Here is a 20,491-nt window from a genome sequence, read left to right on the forward strand (position 1 = left end):
CTGCAGAAGATCATTTCGTTTTCAAGGCATACTGTAAATATACTACACGCTGCATACTGCAAAACTTATTTAAGTAGTATGTTAAACTATGTTCAGTTTTGAATACTAGCAAACTGCTTACTGCATTTACTGCATGGTGCACACTGCTTATTATTTTAAACTAGCATGTGAAACTGTATGCAGTATGCAATGATATGTTTCAAGCATGCTACTTGTTGGTCCACATGGTCTGTCTCACTATACAAATTATTTAAGGTTGTGCATTGTGGGATACAGTACTGTGCTTTGGTTGAATACATTCTGAAAAATATAATAAAGCCCCAAGAAACTGTGGTTTACAGTGAATTTATTACAGCTAAGGGGCATTGTTAGGCAATTATGTTTATGTAATTCAGGTATTCTGTGCAAGTACTGATGATCATATTATAAATAAATACTTAAAAAAAAACTTTTATGTTTTTATAAGAAATTGTTGGTTAAAAAATTGGACAAATGTAGCACGTAATCCATGTATATATATATATATATATATATAAAAAATAAAAATATTTTTTTTTTTACATTTTAGAAGATTTTATGTTCAAATGTTCCATCTGTTTTCAAAAAACTTGTGCATCTCGCCTCCCGCCACTCAGACCTCACAAACACAGCTGTTACGGGTCTATAAATGTGAGAGCATGTCTCAACAGGTAAAAGTAGACTACTTTCAGTAAAGGATATCAGGAATACTCAGGTATGCAAACTTTTGTGAAAATTAAATGTTGAAATACAGGGTGAAATAATGTTTCATCGTCTTCAGTGTAACAGATATATTGTAAAAATTACTTATTCGGACCTGTAATATTAGTATAATATAATCAATTAAGAATTTATATATATATATATATATAATCTTTATATATGTATATGATATATATATATATATATATACACACATATGGATTTAAAGATGCACCCTGAGAATTGTTAAAAATAACCAAGGAAACGCTGTATCGCTGCTAATCCATAAGCGCCACCTGCTGTCAGAGAGTGAGTTAGCACCTTCATTCAGGCCGTCTGCTATTTCTATTTAGTTCAGATATGATTTGTGTACTATAGTTTCACAAATATAAAGTCAGAACATTCTGTTTATACAATGTAATTTAAATCAAAAACTAATCATGCTGCAAGTATGCTGCATCTTTGTTTGGATCATGATTAAAATGCAGTGGACGCTTCTAATTTTAAATGCGAAGAGCACAGACAAAGCTTTAGTTAATTTATGTGAAGAGTTGTTATTATTGTAATTTTTATTATTTGAATTATTCATTTATTTTATTTGGGATTTGTTTTAAATTTTACATTTCCCAAGAAATATGCAGAATTTTGCCTGAGAAATAATAAAAGGACACCTTATAATTTATAATTTGTTTTAAATCTAATTTTGAAAAGAAATTGTGAGACAATCGTATTGTGAAATCAATATCATGAATCATATCGCATCATGAGTTAAATTAATTGTTGCATCCCTTATTTTAAATGATTAAAAAATGTGTAAAAGCCTAGTGGTTTGAAGGTTAAAGCGTCAAAGACTGGCAAAGATTCAAAAGGACTATTGATTTGTTTAAATTGATTGACTGATTGATTGATTGATTGATTGACTGACAAGATTTTTTGGTACATAAATTAAACTGAATCCCATTTTTCCTGTATATCATGGTAAAAAGGTATGATTGCTAAAAAAATAATAATAAGATTATACTGGGCACATTGTAATGTATTTAAAGAACTTTTATTTAGATGCATGAAAACCCCTTTTGTCTTTGACCCACATATATTCATATTTATACTCTAATTATTTACTATCAGGTTGAAAACAGACTTGGAACCGGTGTAACAAAATAAGGCTTAATTCTAATGTAAAGGTGCGGTAAAGACCACAGCATTCTATAAGGGACTGCAGAAAAACACCCTGACAGGTCTCTATGGTTGTGTGTGTGTGTGTGTGTGTGTGTTTATGGAGCAAAAAGGCCCTGACATTAATGCCGGGATGGTGGGGGGAGTCGATACACTCTGTCAGTAACGCTCCCTCTCAGCAACGCTAGAAGTGTCAGCTTCCACCCAATCAATGGCTCTTACGGTAGCACTAACAGCGTCTAGACGATGGGGTCATTGACTGCTCTTCACAAGTGTGTGTGTGTGTGTGTGTGTCTGTACAGAGGTCTCCAGCGGGACAGACGAGGCATTACATTGACCGTGCGTGTGGGGGAGATTGCTATCTCGTCCTCACATACCTCGACACACACACAATCTGCTGGCAGACTAAACATTTGACTTCAAAGGCCGTGTGGTGAATTAAAGCATGTCTGTTCTGTCTGCACGTCTGATGTATGAGGGCACTAGAGAAACGAAACTAAATTCTAAATGTGTGTCCTAAAAGGCCCAAGTTTAGACACAAAGACGGGTGGACTTGACATTACAAACTCACATCTGACATTACTTTACAAAAGTTCACAAACACACTTGGCTAGAGCATTATAAGAGCAATTTCAGTTCCTCAAATGTGCCTGTTGTACATTCTTAACGTGTATTCTGTTCTGTAAACACTGTTGTCTACTAACCTCAATACTCAAGAGAGCAATAGAGTTAACTTCAAATGTCTGTGTCAGTAAACTACTTATTCAGATAGCTAGCTATAAACAACATCTTTAAACATTCTCGTTACAAAAAGATCGTACAGCTTGACATAAACTGCTTAGTGTACAAAAAAGAGCTGCTAGTAAATGTATTATGAGGGAAATATGTATTTGAATTCAGCCATCTTGGATTTTCACTGTAAAAAGTTCTGGTGCTGAAATGCTCAAAATTATGTGTTTTAGCCAACACAATATAAAAAAAACAGACCCCTACACTTCAAATTTGTAAATCTTCATTAAAGGTCTATAAGGCATGAACCAAACCAATCAGCTAAGATAAAAAAAAACTACAATTGTTACAAAGAACTACAATCCCATGAAGCACTTGAAATCGATGGTTTCAATAAAATATTTTATCTTTTTTAGTTAGTGGTCTATTTTGACTGTCATTGTTTTAAAAATGATTTATTTTTATTTTACATTTCTACGCTTTTTATTAAACTGCCTGCAGTTCCTTCACAATCTCCAGTTTGGGAAACCTTGATTGAATGTAATTTAAAGCACTCCATGTTGTTAATAACAATACATGGAAAATGTTTTCTTTCCATTTGTATATTTATATCAATATGGTACAAGTTTATCCTACTTAAATCAATGAGATAAATAAAACAGATCAAAGGTAATCTGAAAGTAATCAAAAAGTAGTCCAATTATATTTCCAAATATGTTTAATGTCATGGATGACATAACAACAATCTTTGTCATGTAATTTGGAATCAGTAACAGATGAATATATTTTAGTAATCCACCCAGCTCTAATCATAATCCATCCATCCATCCCTCAATAGACCTCTCTCATCATTTCATCTGTGTACGAGAAGAAAAAGAAAGACAGCATACAATTTCTTTTAGAAGTACACAATACAAAACAGATTGCTTTTTTAATTCATTTCGCCATAAAAGCCTTGTCTGCTTAAACATGGTGAGTTCTGACATTTAAAACTCTGATGTTCTTTTAGCTGAAGTGTTTTCAGGATTTGCCTGCTCTGTCTCTCCGTTCCTGAATGCGTCTGATTGTATTCGTAATGTTCGAAGCCTCTTTCTAAAGGAGCCCTGTGTTAACAGATGACGAGAGACACAAGCCACAGCTGTGCGTGCAGTACAATCTAAAGAATGAGGGCTTGTACGGTGCTGTTCTGTTCTGTTCTGTTCCATTCGTACACACACACACATCTCAATTGAAACCATGCCAACTGCAGGCAGAGTCTTCCACAGCACCAGCAAACATTTATAGCACACTTTTCGCACAGGAAAGGTGAGGTGTGTGTGCATGAGACAGACACACGTGTGTTAGCATTTACGCATTGCTATTTTAAGATTTTACATAAATTTTCAACTCTAAAAATCAGCTAGCACATGGTTTAGAGGTCACCCTTTTCACTCAAATCAGGCGGAGGAAGAAAGCATCTCATTTGCAGCAGCCGTAGGATCAGCGCGGATCTGGCTAGCAGCCTTATGCGGTCCATACTAACTAACACCACCACACTGGCTCAACATATACGACTCTGTCCTCTGGGAAGATGCACCAGAGGGGTTGGCCTGGGTCGAGGCTTTGCCCCGGGAGGGGATTAAGGAACCACTATGGAGGCCTAAAGCATCTCCATCTGGACCTTCTATCAGAAACCATGTCCCGCAGGCGCTAACTTGGGGCATGTCCATGAAATATGTTCCGCAAGAGCTAGCCAGAGCTTGGCAGACACAGCAGAAAACAGACAATGCTAAAAAAACACAAAGCCTTAATTTGTAGTATGAGACACAACAATGGTCTGTAAGGACAGCTAATTAGAAACACTGAAAGCATGTAGCCTTGATACACTGTGCTTTCAAATACATTTCAATCATAAACAAACTTTTTAGATTTTGAGTGTAAAAACACCATGAAATCAAATTTTCTTTTCTTGCAAATGAAGCGTTTTCCCCCAAAATCTGTGTTTTCAGTTTTAATTTCCAGATGTATAATCAACTGAATACATGCAAAATAAATTTTTTATGATCCCTGAAAGTTTACTTATAGATAGCAAAACTGTTCAGTGTGAATTAGTGCTGGTATCATTACAACCACAGAAAAAAAAAAATTTAACCGGTTGCTTGATCACAGGGTAGAAAGCTAGTCTGTTTTAGGGCTGGGCGATCTGTCTGATTTTTTAGATAATTTGAATATAATATTTTGCCATGAATTTCTTTTTTTTTTTTTTTTTTTTAATCGAGGAATCAATTCAATTTAAGTTTTATTACATTTACATTTTGGGCCATATTTTAACGATCTAAGTGCAAGCGCGATTGTGCTTGAAGGGTGTCCGAATCCACTTTTGTTAGTTTAGGGAAAAATGGGAAATATGGTCGTGGTCTAAAAGGGTTGTCCCTAATCTCTTAATGACTAGTATGTTATGGGCATAACGTGCCATAAACCAATCAAAGTCTCATCTCCCATAACCTTTAAAAGCCAGCTGTATTTGCGCTATGCCCGATTCACTATTTACACCATGGAATTTGCAAGTGGAAAGACTGAATGCTTATCTAATGAGGGAACAGATCTGCGTGTGCACATAATTCTGATGCAAAGACTATCCATTATGACATGTAGGTATTTTTATATTTATGTACGCAATAATAATCTTTTACATTTAAATCCTTTAATTTCTCATTTTTAAAAATGTTTGTGTTGTGCTGCGCATTCGTGTCTAATAAGCAAAGTGTACGTGCATTGTGCACCCGCCCATAGTGTAGCCAAAAACACTTGCGTCGCACCTGGCTCCGCATTGCACCGAGTGTATGATAAAGCCCTTCATGTGTTGCAGTTGACTTATCAGTAAGCCCCGCCCCCCTTAATTACTGTTGCTCACTCGGACAAACAAATGGGATACTAACTGCCTTACAATGACAGCTTTCAGTATGAAAACCTCATCCCAAGATGTTTTCGATAAATCTTGGACACAGAAGGAGCACCGGTCAAGTGGGACTTAAAGGAGGGGGGGGGGGTACAATGGTGTTTCATGTATTCAGAGTTGTTCACATTGTTAAAGAGATGTATTCTTATGCTAAACAAAGCCAAAGTTTTAAAAAATAATTTAGAAGAATGACTGAGAATTTCCGTGCCGAAAATCTTACTTCCGGGTTGGTACAAGTTCCGGCTGTTTTTTTTTTTAGATTGTGGATCTAATGACGTAGACGAGATCGGTCCTTATATGAGCATTTCTCTCGGAAAAGCGCACCAGCACACGACCGGAGGAGAGCGAGACCGTGCACATCAACGCGCTTCAAAATCGTCAGAAGCGCTGCATAGGATTTGTTCGAGAATGCCTCCAAATAAGTGCACTTTTGGATGTGAGGGAAAGTTTACCGTGTTCAGCTTCCCCAAGATCCCAGCGTTACATGAACAATGTATGCAGTTTGTTTTTCCTGGGCAGCAATGGAGTGTATCAAATGCCTTTGTGTGTTCTGGTCATTTGAGTGACAAATGTTTTATAAACATGGCCCAAGTTGACGCTGGATTTGCACATCGTTTGCTATTAAAACATGGAGCAAAGTGATAAAAGACCCCATTCATGTAAGTACAATTGCATCAGATTTCTGTTTTTTGTTGGAAATCAGCACATAAGTGAATATATGTTGATGGAAACAACACGAAACATCAGTGTCATAGCTCCGCTCACGGCACGCCTCCAGGAGCTTGGCTTTTTCTGGAGAGAATCGGAAAGCTGTATTTTTCTTTTATAAATATGATAAAACTAAAGACTTTTTGGATATATGAAGGATGCAGTACTACTCTATAGGTACTCAAGATTAACATGAGATTAGGTGAAACAGTGTATGTTATATACCCTTTAAATATGCCATGGAGGGATATATAATTTTTTTAAAATATATGTGGTGGATAACAAGATTTATTTGGAAGCGAGGGTTTACAGATTGCAATGTAAGAGGGAGAAGCCTCGTGTAACAGTTGTCATGATCGTAGATCCATCCAGGATTCATGTACCTCAGGGTAAAATCAAATTAATTTACATTTAGTTTAATATGGAGAGGCACTAAAATGTAGACCTTCATTTATGTGTTTTTGACCAACACTGAGAACTATTAGCCTGGCTATTTAGGTTCGTATTTTAATGTCTCACTGTATTTAACATTAGCTAGTTTTAGCTAGAGATACCTTCCTGAAGCACAAGATGACATTAACATTCTGCTTGAACAGATGAAAACTGTAACTTAATGAGAGTATGACAACCAGAAAATTACGTTTTTCGACTTCATTTTGTTTGGGGTTGAATGTTTTGGGACATTTTGCTCTGTTTTGTTTGAGTTTAGGAAATGTAATAAAATTAATTGGCACATCGTTTTCCCATTTTTGTAGCATAAACACAAATCAAATCAAACCGATGAGTTTCGGATTTTCCAATGTTTCTCTATGGTGTTGAAACCTAAAGATGTCAGAGTTCCCGTCCCTGTGCAGCTGATACTCAACCGTCATTGGCTCATCTGCATTCGAGGGGAGGGGCTTATTGAATAGAACTTGAAGCAGATGGTTCTACAAGTTTTTAATAAAGAGAATGTTACTTGAATCATGATATTTATAGTTCATGATATGATATAGTTATTTCTGTCATCATTTACTCATCGTCATGTCATTCAAACCTGTATGCTGTGCACAAAAGAAGAAATTCTAAAGAATGTTAGTAGCTAAAAAGTTGGTTTCCAAAGTATCTTTTCCATACTATGGAACCACCATCAACTGTTCAGTTACCAACATTCTTCAAAATATCTTCTTTTGTGCTCAACAGAAGAAGGAAACTCATACAGGCTTGGAACAACTTGAAGGTGAGTAAATGACAGAATTTTAAATTTTGGGTGAAAAATCTCTTTAAATTGACTAGTTTGTTTTTAAAAATCTTAAATTGGACAAACATTCTTAAAAAAAAAAGAGAGAGATAGAGAGACACTTTATTTTTTTGCTATATTTCTTTTATAATTTTCTTAATAACATGTCATGCACTCTACTGCAAGACCTTCCCCTTCAGGCGAACAGAGTTTGGCCAAACACAAGCCATGGCGAGAGTGCTGCCCCGAGAGCAGTTTGACTGCGCGGTCGGAGACAGACGTCATGCATTCCCCGCCTGTGTCAGGAAGCTTTCCTGCTATGCTGTAGGAATGCATGCTTCTCTCGGCTCTCTCTCCCCGGGCCAGGAAGAGAAGAGGGGGCGGGAGACTGTGAGAGAGAGAGAGAGAGAGAGAGAGAGAGAGCTACAGACGAGGAGCAGTCTTCCTCGCCACTTATGGGCATGTTAGGTGGCAGGGGCACAAATGACCATACATGAGTCTGAAGCTGGTGGAAGGAGCTGATCACAATGACCTGGCATCTGTTGCCAGGTTTTGCCATCAAGCAATCAAAGCCCAAGTACAAGCCTCATCTCATTCCTGATCTGTAATCACAGTCCGTGACCCCAATCTTTGCCATAGCACCAACATTCACAACTGATCACGGGTCAGCTGATGAACACTGTGCGCCACAGCTGGCTGAGTGATGTCTGCATGGATCAGCAAAGTCATCTAGACTCATCACACCACGGCTATCAAATAACAGGCCTAGTCTGGCTCACTCGCTGTCCAGACGCACAGGGTTTGGACTGTTTGTACTCTGTGTTTGTGTGGGTGATTGAAAAGCTTTCTGTGGCCAGTGGTGTAATGTAACAGGGTAATAATACTTCGTTACAGTTCTAAAGTATTTTTGGGGAGACTCTGTACTTTGCTTGAGTTTTTATATTTGTCACCCTTGAGGCATTAGGTGAGGATCTAAATAAAGCACAATTTATTAACAAAAATAATGAAAGAATCCAAATGAGGCAAAAACATGGCAGAGAAACCCTGGCAAAGCAACAAACATACAACAGTTTAAATTAAGTAAAACAACGACCGGCAAACAAAGACAGAAACACAGAGGTACATATTAATGCACAGGGTAACAATATTAACAAGGGGAGGAGCTAATAAATTGCCATAGAAACTGATAAGGAAGAAAACAGTAAAGTGTACAGAGGAAAAACAGGAACTAAACACAGGAAACCAACAGAGAAACAGAAACTACTTAAGAGTCCTTAAACAAAAGACTGCAAAAACAAGACAGGACTGTAACAATATTTAAATAAGTTTTTAAATATGTGTACATTTCCCCGAAGCATATTCATTACTTACTACAAAATAAAGTCAGAAGAACACAGACTGCAATAAAGCAGGTTTGAGGTTTTTTTTTTTTTTTTTTGGCTGATTTAGCCTAGTAAAACATTTAAGGCCCTATTTTAACGATCTAAACACATAGTGTAAAGCGCATGGCGCAGGTGCACTCAGGGCGTGTCCAAATCCACTTTTGCTATTTTAACCCTTGTGTTATGTTGCGGGTCAATTTGACCCATTTAGATTTTCTAGTTGTTGGAAATACTGGTTAACCTATGTTTTTTTTTTCTTGATATTTAGTGACTTTTTCTCATTTATCATCATGAACATGCATGCAAAGTTTCAACATGCTGGTGTTTTTTGACATATACAAACAAAATTACTATTACGTTCGTGATGTCGCGGGTCAATTTGACCCGCATATTTTAACGCTCTAAGGAAACTGTACTGAACCAAAATAATAACATTTCTTGGTTATATTTTGTTATTTTACTACTTTATGAAGCTAAAAAATGGGGATTTCCACACTTATTTCAATACAGAAAAATATTTTGTAAGCCACAGATGGTAAAAATTACCTATCATTTATTTTTTCAAGCTACCTGAAATAATATTAAACCTTTTTTTAATATAAAATCCTTTTCAAATAGTAATGAATCAACAACTCACTAAGTCAACTAGGCCAATCTAACCAGTCAACAATTTGGTTAGTGAATGACTAGCTAACAATGTAGACCCATCCCTAATAATTTTGTTTACTTAAATGGGGAGTCATCTCATTTATCACCAAAGTAAAATATGGAGTGCCACAAGGATCTGTCGTAGGTCCTCTGCTATTTTCAATATACTTGTTGCCCCTTTGTAATATTATTAGAAAATACGGGATTAGTTTCCACTGTTATGCTGATAATACTGAAATATATATCTCAACGAGACCAGATTCAACTTCTAAATAATCTAAGATAGTGTGTTAAAAATGTAAAAGATTGGATGACCAATAATTTTCTCCTATTAAATTCAGATAAAACAGAGATATTATTTATCGGACCAAAAAACAGTACACAGAATTTAGTAGACTACACTTTGCAATTAGATGTATGTACTGTTACTTCCTCTACAGTCAAAAATCTGGCTGTTATATTAGACAGCAACTTGTCTTTAGAAAACCATATTTCCCATGTTACAAAACAGCATTTTTTCCATCTTATAAATATTGCCAAGCTATGAAACATGTTACCTGTTTCTGATGCAGAAAAGCTAGGGATGGGAGATATATCGCATGCGATTGTCACGAGCATTTCGTCAGTAAAGCCAGTTCCCTGATTAACGGTAAATCACCATCACCTGCTTTCAAATGGAGCAGCATGAAGCCCATCCCTAAGAAAAGCTAGTTCATGCATTCATGACCTCTAGACTGGACTACTGTAATACACTTCTAGGTGGTCGTCCTGCATCTTCAATAAACAAGCTACAGGTAGTCCAAAATGCAGTGGCTAGAGTCCTTACCAGGTCAAGAAAATATGATCATATTACCCCAATTTTACAGTCTCTGCGTTGGCTACCAAATTAAGTTCCATATCATTTACAAATTAGTATTACTTAAAGGCCCTAAATGGTTTAGTTACTGCATACATAACTAGCCTTCTACCATGCTACAACCCATCACGCTTCCTAAGGTCACAAAACACTGGACTTTTGGTAGTTCCTAGGATAGCAAAGTCCACAAAGGAGGTAGAGCTTTTTTCGAATTTGGCTCCAAAACTCGTCTGTGTCTGAATGGTGGACATTTACAAACTGTACAACCTTTTTTGGCTAATTTTAACCAACTCATAATAAAGGGCTATTTTATTTAATTTTCCCTAGAATGCAAGACTTGAAGCTGATATAGCAGTTTTTAAACTTATAAGTTCCTATGTCTTTTCAGGTAATGGACTTGGCTAGATGCTAAATAGATGTTAAAAAGCTTGCAAAGGGAATTAAAATGCAATTTTATGATGTGCTATACTTAGTATTAGAATGAATATTGGGATGTTTCCAGGTCCTCTTCACTGGGGAACTAAGAAAAGTGGCAACGGGATGTGTACGAATTTAATAATTCTGGTTTAAGAGCCATTCAACTAGAAGGCATTGAAGACACGGCTGAGGACAGGCTGCACTTCAATAGCCGCAAGAGAGAGCAGGATTTAATCTCCATGAATAAATATGTAGGCAAGCAATGGCTGGATATGCATCAACACTCTCAACATCTAATATTTTATTCTGATCTTTCTCTCGATCTGTATTTTGGTTGTGAGATTGACACCGGGCCATTTTTGTTTTGTTTACTAGCTACTAAAGTAAATTCTGCTGCTAGTACAGTTCTGTCCAGTTAAAGTCCCAAATTAATTTCCTCAAAATATTGAGGTTAAAGAAGAAAGACTTTGGCATTGTTTCCAGTGTTGGGCATCCTCCCAAGCTTGATTGAGGCCTTGAATAAAGACTTCGAAATCAAGCACTGTCCCTAATGCTCCCTCTTCCTGCCCGATGAATTATTCCTGCAGGAAACGAATCCATCAATAAGCCTTCAAAGCAAAAAGATGCGTTGAACCAGGACTCTGATCAATATTTATGGAGCGTACATGAATAAAACTGAGCTTCTTCAAAGGCAGCTAAGAGAAACCTGCAGAAAGACAGAAAGACCCTTTCTCTCTTCCTCGCTATAGATGCTAAAATCTGGTGAATTTGGTGTAGCCTTAGCCTGAGCTACAACAGAGCGAGACACCCTGGGTGGACTGGGAAGGGTGCCTGAAATGGCTAAAAATAAAGATTGAGAAGAAAGGAGATGGAAAACAGCAGCCTGTTAGTCCCTAATCAGTCTCCCAACCTTAGGAACAAGTACATAGATGGCTTGTTGCTAACAGGCCTGTTCCCTAACGCTCCAGCACCACAGGAGTGAAGATTTATGTACGACATGTATTATGATGTAGTGATTGTTGATGGAAAGCATGCGAGTGAGTCACAATAAGCCCTGTTTGTTGGCTCTGCTTGATACATTACACCCCATAAAATCAAAAGTGAAGCTTTGTAGACGTCTATTCTATACGCTAGTGCAAGTGCACTCCAAAAAATGTATACAGGCATTAAGCATATGTACATACTTAAAATTTACAGTCTTTCTCTTCTAGAATATTAAACTTATCATCATCATCTTGTATTCAGGCCATACAAAAAAATTCTCAATGATATAAAAATGTCCTCTTAATTCGTATTCCCTGTGACTAGAAATAGCAAAGTAATGCGCTTTTCAAAGTGAAACACTATTTACCAGAGATGTATAGTAACGAAGTAGAACTACTTCACTACTGTACTTAAGTACTAAATGGCGGTATCTGTACTTTACTAGAGTATTATTTTTTTCTCCTACTTCCACTTTTACTTCAGTACATATTTTCACTGAGTTTAATACTTTTACTCCGATATTTTTTTTATGTGCTGCATCGTTACTCGTTACAATTATAAAAATTTTACGAATCATTCCATTACAAACCACTGCCAGAACTGTAGATGGCAGGTTTGATGAAGCTGGCACATCATTGAGCGAATCAAGCGATTAAGAAGACTGTGCATGCTGACTGAACTGCTGTGAAGAGAGAAATGAACACCGAGCCGAGCCAGATAATGACTCGTTTACGAGTCAAGAACCGGTACCATCGGTTCTCGGATGACCAGTAACGTTAGTTCTTTCTGACAGTTCGATTCAATAAACCAGTTGAAGAAAACAGTTCACCGATTCTTTTGCGCTCGATGCAATGGCGTCATTGGCGTTGACTGCACCTGGGCTCATAACATTAACACAGTATCAGTACAGAATCAATCACCAAAAGAATCAGTTCGGTTCAGACGCTCTGTGTATCGGTTTGCTTCACGCTAAATCACACATGCGCAGTATCATCAGCTCCTCGGTTCACGAATCGGACGCTTCTGACAGAAACGGTTCTTGACTCGTGAACGAGTCATTATCTGGCTCGGCTCGGTGTTCATCTTCAGTTCTCTCTTCACAGCAGTTCAGTCAGTGTACTGTTTGAGTCAATGAATTACTCCGGGATATTGGTTTGTTTTAACTCGGGGAGTGTCAGACACATTAAACAAGTTAACAGCTTAATTCATCTGTGGATTAATGCGTATTGGAGACGCGAACCGTTTAAAACGATTCAGTTCGATTTGGTGAACTGTTTCAAAAAGATCCGGTTACATCGAATGATTCGTTCGCGAACCAGATATCACAAACTGCTTTGTTTTGAACTGTCTTTCAACAGACACGGAAGAGAAGACAATGCTGAATAAAGTCGTAGTTTTTGCTATTTTTGGACCAAAATGTATTTTCGATGATTCAAAAAATTCTAAATGACCCTCTGATGTCTTACGGGTTTGAAACAACATGAGGGTAAGTTATTAATGACATAATTTTGCAAATTGGGCTTACTAACCCTAGTAACTGTTTTTTGTTTACAAGAAGTTACAGTCAAAGGAATTGTGATTGTCCTTTAGGTTAATCATTTGCAATAGTAAAAACAATATGTTCAAACTTTTGACTACTTTCTTTAATAGCTACATAACACAATACTTCTACTTTTACTTTCAGTACTTGAGTAGTAAATTTTAAAATAGACTACTTGCAATACTTAAGTACAAAAAATGTTGAATACTTTAGTACTTCTACTTAAGTGTGGTGCTTAAAGAGCACTTCAACTTCTACTCAAGTCACTTTTTTGATAAAGCACTTGTACTTTTACTCAAGTATATCTCTAGTACTTTATACATCTCTGCTATTTACTGAATAATAATTGTATTTTTTAATAGCAGGTGAAACAGTAGGCATTAATTTTATTATATTTCAGACAGAAGTACGCCACAGTTATTATCATGAAAATAAAAAAAAGCTTATTTTGCCATTTTACATTAAAGGCAGGGTAGGCGATTTGGTCCCAAATAATCTTTTGGTTATGCTTTCTGAAAGTCTCTTCACATCTCGATAACAATCACCAAGTTAAGTGCTCTAAATGTATTTATGTGGTCTTTGAAAGATGTAGGAGCATAAAATGTTCATCCATTCATATGGAAGGTATTTGCAAACATAAGTGCATTCCAAAGCATTATTATTATAATATTCTGCGCTTTTTTCTGTAATGTTTTCTCACCGGTAAATGAGACATGAGGTAATCTGACAGCACTGCATTCAATCCTCCATCGAACAGTTCTCCTGGTGTCACCGGTCAGCCTCTGCTGTGCCGGAGCGTGGTCATATGATCTGGAGGAGGCGTGGCTTTGGAGAGTGATTTGCAGGAAGGGTGGGATCTTATGCTTTCAAAGCTAGCTTGCTATTGCTATCCTGTCTGAAATCCCCAACATTACAATTAATTTTGAGTTCTAACTTTGTAACTTCTGGCAGTCTAATAAACTGACTAGTCAAAACAAAATTTGACTCATCCATGCTAAAAACAGAAAAACAAGTCAAAAACGTTGCATTTGCCAGACACGGGCAGTAGTGAAAAAAAGGAAAAGAATAAGCCCTTCAAGATGTTCCACCACATTTTCCTGTTTTAAAACTAAAGACATCAAGAGTAGAAAGAAAATAGTATTTCATAGCATCTTCAACAAGCAATAACAGTAAAAAATAAGTAAACCAGCAGCTGTATTATATGTGTATCAGTACATACACTATGCATGAATGAACTCCATGAATATACTGAAGGAGTGAGTCATGCTATCAACATATTTGTGGTAGGATTCAAAAGATTACTGTAATACTTGCTCCAAGTTGGACTGCATTTTTTATCAACTGTTCAATGGCCGTTTCATTTTTTTACAGTGTTCAATGGCTCTTTGGATGTAACAATATAAAGTCAAAATACTGCGATGTAAAAATAAAATCATGCAAAAGCGAACACCAAAAACTGCAGCACCCAGCATAAACAGCAGGGCCAGCTTCAGACAGGTCAACAAAAAACAACCCTTCAGGGAGTACAACTTTATTTTCATATCCTCTCAGCACTATCGTTCTAATAAGAGTCATGTCTGTGCAGAAGTGAAGTGTTAGCTGCAGGATCAGATCAGGTTTGCTCATGCACATATGTGGAATTTTTTTCAAAAATGATTTGCCAATTTTGAGTGAAAATCTGGCACGGACAAACTAGACTTTCAGAGAGCAAAGATTTGATGGACACTGAACTGGACGGGAGTGGTGCTTTTTAAACATATATATATGTGTGTGTGTGTGTGTATACTAATATATACTAACTAATATTAAGAATATAAACTATACAAATTCTGCAACAATCTCATCCCGCATTTTTTAAGTTTGCATTCTTTTAATTTAACATTGTGATGTATCGTCCTTATATTGATCATACATTTTCACACAAGAATTTATAGATCAGACTTCACCAAACTTTAAAGCTGTGAAATGCGTGACTTCTTGTTTTCAGTCTCCTGCATTTGCATGCATATAAATGGAAGTGTGAGCACCATTTTATGTAGAAGGAAATTAACCCTATAAAGCCTACTATGGCATATTGGATACAAAAATCTCTAAGGACTCTAAATGATGACCATGAACTAAATCTTGCTGGACAAACTGTGCTTCATAATCATGCTTTTTGCCGTCTGATTGATAGTTTATATTGTTAGTAATATTTCAAAATGAACCTTTACTGAACTTATAGGTTGATTTGATAATCCATTAACAATTTTATGGAAAAATGTGAGTTTCAAATATGAAATATGAAATATAAACGTTTATTTGTTCATCTCTCAATCATCATTGTATTGCATGTTTTGCCCCTACAATAAAAACTACAGAGCTTTGATCATAAAACAAAGCATTTAAATATAATTTTACCTGGACATGCATTCCTAGAAAGATCTAGAGACAACTGATACTTTTAATGTAATTAGTCTGCTGTACTGCTATAAAAGCTCTCAGTGATTTACATAAGCGATCAAAATTTCATCATACTTTTTGAATAAATCTTTCTGAATAAAACGGAAATGATTTTTCCTTCATGAGTATAAGCTCTATATTCTCCTTTATCATACCATAAATGCCTGATTTATGAAATATAATATCCAACAAACTGTATCTAATTAGCTAAAATATTCAATAGAGATGTAAGGAGCCAGAGATTCTTAGAATTTTATGAATGGCAGGCGTTCCATTTCTGTGGAAATCCTTGGTGCGTCTGCAGGTACAGACAGCATGATCAGAGTTATACTCCACATGACTAAACAAGACTGAGAGTTTCCATGATGTACTTCTTGCTGGGTGTTTAACAGAAGTGGAATCAAATGAACGTTGAGTGACGTGTGTGTGTGGGGGGGTGGTCACTTAATTTGGCAGCTGAAAGGGAAATCACAAGCTCTGTTTCAAAACCTAGTCAGCTGCCTTGATGCCTACGTAAGCAGCATCTGAAATGGAACGTCCTTTTTTGGAACAGCCTTTGTATCCGCAGTGTGCCTATGATGCCTACTTAGGCAGCTAACTACTGTAGGTCCACAGGTTCCATAGGTCCATTGATTTTTAGTGATACCTTTACAGACAAACTTGTTGTGAACTAGGAGATTGTTAATCAATGATATATGGTTTTGCAGAGGCGATCAATTTGCTGAAGCTAAACAATTGTGTTGAACAGCGGAGCTTGTGGTGAAAAACTACATTACCCATGATGTTGTACAAAAAAATCTAACCAATCAGAGAGCTGGGATGAGCACGAAAACTGCATCCACTGAATTATTTTGCCTACAAAATACATAAGTATTTGTATGCATATAGTTTGCAGTACATATAGTTAGGGATGCACCGAAATGAAAATTCTTGGCCGAAACTGAAAACCGAAAAAGAGAAAACCAAGGCCGAAAACCGAAACCGAAACACCGAAAGAAATTATGCCAATTATTAGTACCATTGCATTTATTGCTATGACCGTGTACTAACTTTACTAAAATTAAGACATTGCAATTGCATAAATTAATATTAAAGTTTCAAAGATAATTACAATTACATAACTTATTAAAAAAAAAAAACATAAAAATACATAATTACAAATGATGCAAATATTTATTAAGCACATTGCAACAATGCACAGTAAAAAATAAAATTCAAACTAAAAATGTATCCCACTCATGTGTATATTTAATAATAATGTACAGGCCTACTGGCCTGCAGAAAGGTTTTAAAATGAACAGTTCTCTCATAAAAACAAAGTGCATTTAGGTGAAGTGCATTTGAAATTTTCTATGTAGGACTAGAAAGTGCATCACTTCTCCAGTATAGGCAAGAGGGTTGTCACTTCTGGGGATAGGGACTTCAGACAGTTAACCATCTAGCTGTTGAGCAGTTGAGCTTGTCATCTGCCTGACATTTGAGAAATATTTGAGAGAGTGTATTTCAATAGGGCCAGGGCATAAATAAACATTTTTATCAAATTAAAGCAGAAATCTAGCATAAATATGGCTAAAATCTGATATTATGTATGTATGTTTGTGTGTGTGTGTATATAGTAGCCTAAGAACAAAATAGCCAACGTATTATTATTATTTGAGGCACTTTCTTGCAGAATTTCACTGAACATATCAGACAACGATGGTGCATGCCACTCATCTGGTGCAGAGACCAGTCTTTTTTTCTGCGCTCTGATCTGTCTCCTGCACTTGGCGCTTCTCCGTCTCCACGCGGGTTCTCCGCATCTAGCGCGGCCTGGATCATTTCTCGTGCGCGCTGCCTTATTTCCGCATCCAAGTAATGGTTTTATAACGCGGATCAAGCACATTCGCGATGAAGTGCAGAGGATCCGAAAAGATCTCAGTGAGACGTGTGCTAACAGACTCTATAAGACTGTACTTTTCTTTGTTTTTACTTCGTGGTCCGTCTTAATTTCTTTGTTAGGAGACGTTTTAGTGCTGCGAATAAAGGAATACGAAGAGAGAGAATGTTCTCACTGGTGTGAAGTGAATGTCGCGTGGAGCTCGTGGTCTGCGCTATGCAGGTGCAGGTGCACGTGCAGGTCGCGGTTTCTGTGTGCGTCATCACAACATTTCGGCCGTGTTGTTTCGGTGATAAAAGTCTATCGGCCGAAAATCGAAAAGGCCATTTTCGGCCGAAAATTTTCGGTGGCCGAAATTTCGGTGCATCCCTACATATAGTTTGTCATTATATAATCTAAGACATAATATACTTGAAATTAATAGTTTTATATTCTACCATTGTTTTTAATTAAATTATGTACTTTGCAAATGTTTGTGGGATTGTAGTTCTTTTGCCTCATTAAAGTGGTTAAGTGCATGGTCTTTTATCTTCATCTCTTTGTTCATTTGTTCATTTAATTTATTACTTCAAATAAAAGTTTGCAATGTTGTGATTGACCTCGTAGCTGGTTGGTTTTGTTCATTGCTTAGATTTCTTTAACAAGGGCTTTTTAAATATCCCTATGAGAAAACTGAATGGGAGAAAAAAAATACTTCCGGATCCAAAGGCGCTGAAAAAGTGGGTGGGCACTAATGCACTCTATGGTTCTAGTCTGTGTGCGTCACTAGGAACAAATGAGGGAATCGGATGAGGGAAATGAGGGATGCCTGGAGCTCTGCATAATGCCACTTTATGTTACTTCAAAATGACCCCAGGAAAGAGACAGAGGAAGTTTTTCTAAGAATTACTGTCAAGCCACATTTAAGGTACCAGGCTGATTTATGCATCTGTGTGAGACTCTGTGTGAGAATCATGGTCTCTGATTCACCTCTCAGACATGATGAGTTATGAGTCTTCTGAGGTTGTTATGTACGCCTATAAGGGAACAACAGTGTAAGAGCTCCATTACATGCAAAAGAGACACAGCCCTGTAATATCCAAAAACATTTGAAAGAAAAGTTTCAGGTTTTATCTTATTTTGTCAGTATTTTTTGTTGCATAACATTCATTACACAGCATTAAAGTGCATAAATACCAGAGCCATATTGCCTCTCAAGAAAAAGGTGTTTCTATTGCATACTAAAAACTGACAAACTGTCACAAAAAAAACGTATATTTCACATACTGTGTTTACCTTCTGTACAGAAACTTTTAAACAGACAAGGTTACCAAAGTCCTGACTTTGCAGCAAATAAAAATTAAATAATCTTGACATGAAAGCAAAACGTTTTTTTTTTTTTTTTTTTTTTTTATAAGTGCACATCTCCTTTATTTAAAGATTATTTAATACAAGAACGCTGCAGTCGAGCGGAGGGGTAACTGAACATTTACGCAGCATTGATTAATTAGCAACGGTCCCTTTAAGAGCGTGAACGCGCATAGTATCTTTTCCATTGCGACTATCTGCAACAACTTCAATTGCTTTTTCCTTGCAGAAATGCAGCACATTTACTGTCTCGAACCACTCCTTGCCATCATAAAATAACTTCGTATGATATGTAGAAATGGCTTACGCTTGTAATGTGCCGTCGTGATGAGGATAGAGCCGCAGAGGGAAGTGTCTCTCCTCCAGACGAGGCTGTCAAGAGCGTCTAGACTGACTGTCTCACTCTCACGGCCAAAACTCAGCAGAGCACAAACTCCCGTTGTGTTCCAGTCAGTCCAGCCCTCTGTCTCGCTCTGTGAGTGATTTACAACACACTGCAGCGACACCTGCAGGACAGGAGTACAAACTAGCAATAGATAGATAGATAGATAGATAGATAGATAGATAGATAGATAGATAGATAGATAGATAGATAGATAGATAGATAGATAGATAGATACATAGACAGACAGACAGACAGATAGTGTGTGTGTGTGTGTGTGTGTGTGTGTGTGTGTGTGTGTGTGTGTGTTTGTGTGTGTGTGTGTGTGTGTGTGTGTGTGTGTGTGTGTGTGTGTGTGTGTGTGTGTGACAGCAGCAGGAAGGGGCTGGGCTGGTGCAGAAAGAGGTGCTAATGTGAGAGGAGGGCTTGTGTCATTGCACCCTCTTAAAAGAGTCATAAACCAAAAAGAGCTTGAACCCTCTGGCAAGGATTTAACAAGTGTGTTTGCCGTAACTGTGTGGTTCTGTTTGAGAGATGGTTTGGTATATATATATATCAGATATATCAGATTCCAAAATTAAGTACTTGTTCAATTAAATTAAATTTAAAACACTCATTAACAGACTACAGTTACTTTTTAATTGATTACATAATTACTTATTCATGCAATAGCAATAAATGATTCTTAATTTATGGATTCTCCCTAATACTTCTTTTACATATAAAAACGTTTCCTTTCTAAAAATCGCCTACCACTTATATACACTCAGAAAGTCATCTAGTTTTGTGGACATTCACACAAAGACCATTCACTAGTCAGCTGGCTTTAATTACACAGAAAAATTAGAGGCCACACATCATTTGACTACTAGATTTACAAAAATCATTTCAGTTTTAACGGTTTTCTCAACATTTCAACATTGTATCAACTACTGATGAACACATGCATATTTTTTATTTATCACTCAGTGTTGTCACATTACCACAGTGTGTTATTCAACCATGTATTATTATGCCTTTGGAAGTGCCACAGTGCTACTGTGAGGGAGCCCGGAACAAAGAGTCCAGGAGTACATCAAGAAGGAATTTAATGAGAAGACAATACAAGTAGCACATGATGTAGA

General features: G+C 36.8%; 1 protein-coding gene across 1 annotated transcript in view; it reads right to left on the reverse strand.

The window, feature by feature from the left end:
• The window catches only part of ldlrad4a (low density lipoprotein receptor class A domain containing 4a), a 75,787-nt gene extending 56,335 nt beyond the window's left edge, over nucleotides 1–19,452 (reverse strand). Inside the window, exon 1 of the mRNA XM_052533140.1 lies at nucleotides 19,293–19,452. The gene's annotated coding sequence lies outside the window, so the exon portion shown is untranslated. The remainder of the gene's footprint in view (nucleotides 1–19,292) is intronic.
• Nucleotides 19,453–20,491: the final 1,039 nt, after the last annotated feature.

This window comes from Carassius gibelio, chromosome A19, assembly GCF_023724105.1.
Source record: "Carassius gibelio isolate Cgi1373 ecotype wild population from Czech Republic chromosome A19, carGib1.2-hapl.c, whole genome shotgun sequence".
Classification (NCBI taxonomy): Eukaryota; Metazoa; Chordata; class Actinopteri; order Cypriniformes; family Cyprinidae; genus Carassius; species Carassius gibelio.